Here is a 1,903-nt window from a genome sequence, read left to right on the forward strand (position 1 = left end):
TATAAAAGTGTCGAATAATGTAGGTATATATATATACATATTATAAAAAATATTTGGACTATAAGATAGAGGAAATATATAAGTGTTATAAAATACGAATATATACGCATACATATGTACATAAAGCTAAGAAAACTAAAGTAATAATAAAATATATGATATGTATATAGTATATATATTTACAACATTTAAGAAATAAAAAAAACGTGTGTTAATATGCATATGCGGTAAGTATAATAATAAAAATAAATAATATAATAATAATAAACTAATAATCATTCAGTAATAATAATGTAATATATAAAAAAACCCAAAATAGCAAATTAAGGATTAGACTAAAAAAACAACAAAATTTGAGAGCTGAATTTGAAAATAAAAACAAAAAAAGGAGTAATTCAAAACATGCGCAACAGGGGAAGGACTGAAGGAGTAAATTACCCAAAAAACACTGCACAACAATGCGCAACATTGGATTAAATCAAAACATTAACAATGTTTCATGGAAAAATTTGAAAATAATAATAAAAAAAGAAAAAACTGTGATTTTGAAAACCATAAAAAACTGAAGGGCCTAAATTATAAATAACCCATCAACTTAAAATCAAACAAAAACCCCCTTTTTAAACCCTAAAAAGAGCATTTTCTTTCTTTCTTTGACATTGCACCGTAATGTTCTCCTTCTGCCCTCCTCTGCTCCTATGGCGATGAAACAAAGGAGCTTCAACGACGCCACACCGGTAAGTTCCCTTTACTCCCTTCCTCGTTTTGTTTATTTGTTGTTTTTTAGAAGCAAAAGAAAAAAACTAAAATAAATTTTAAAAAAAAAGTAAAGGAACAGAGAAAAATAAAACCAAATCCCACCTTCAAAAATATTTTTCTGTATATTTTCTTTTTGATTTCGGTACAAAAAAAATTTGCTAAACTCGTTACAAAGATCGATTGGCCCTTATATAGCCGAATAATAATAAAAAACAAGCCCTCGAAAACTTCCCCCCATTTACAATTTTGTCATATTTTCTGCCATTATCGATTGTTTGTTGTATGTGTATGGAAAACGTGCGTTGTGCGGGGCTACTGGACGTGCGAGCAAGAATGTGGAGCAACGGGACAGTTGCTGCGACATGAGGACGTGTGCGGCGCTGGGAAAACTGCCTGGGGTTTCTGCTGATCTTTGAACTTTTTGGGCCACTCTGTAATTGGGCTAGGGTTAATGGTTTGGTCTTTATTGGGTTGAATTGGTTTAATGGGTTTAGGTTATTTGTAAAAATGGATTATGTATTTATTTGGGCCCGGGCAAAAATGGCCTATTACACTAATTATTGTGGAGCATGCACCCGCTTGTGCAAGAACGATGGGAACTTATTTCAGCTGGACATTCATGTATTTTCCAACTTCAATAAAGCCAATTTAATGAAGAACATGCACCCGATTGTGCATATATTTTTTAGAGTTGTTTGGTGCATTCACTTAGCTGATTGTTCATGCATCCATTGCCAATAGTTGTGAGCTGATTAGCTAAACATTCAAGAGATTATTCAGTGCTTGCTGTTCACACTCAAAGTCTCTTCATAACCGAGCTTTCACATGTAAAGGGACCATTCAGCTGGCCATATAAAGATCATCATGAATTCTCATTAAGGTCGAATGAATGTACAAGTACATTCAAGGAATCTTGAAACACATGCCATCATTTTTGGTGAACGTGACCATTCATATGAAGGAGCCAAATACATGGATTCATGCACCTGATGTTTGGCCTAATTCTAAGGATCATCCATGTGCATGAATGGCAAGGGGAGGAGTTTTACATTAAAATGGAAACATTGAATGTGATCATTCATGAATCTACTCAAGAGTAATGAATTTATCCATCCATACAGTTCCTAAGGGGGACGACTTTACT

At 33.3% G+C, this 1,903-nt stretch overlaps 1 long non-coding RNA gene across 1 annotated transcript; it reads left to right on the forward strand.

Moving 5' to 3' along the window:
- Positions 1–601: 601 nt before the first annotated feature.
- On the forward strand, positions 602–1,447 carry LOC107902057 (uncharacterized). The gene is made up of 2 exons (XR_001685578.2): positions 602–737; positions 1,092–1,447. It is a non-coding gene; the product is annotated as an uncharacterized lncRNA (long non-coding RNA).
- Positions 1,448–1,903: the final 456 nt, after the last annotated feature.

This window comes from Gossypium hirsutum, chromosome D06 (assembly GCF_007990345.1).
Source record: "Gossypium hirsutum isolate 1008001.06 chromosome D06, Gossypium_hirsutum_v2.1, whole genome shotgun sequence".
Classification (NCBI taxonomy): Eukaryota; Viridiplantae; Streptophyta; class Magnoliopsida; order Malvales; family Malvaceae; genus Gossypium; species Gossypium hirsutum.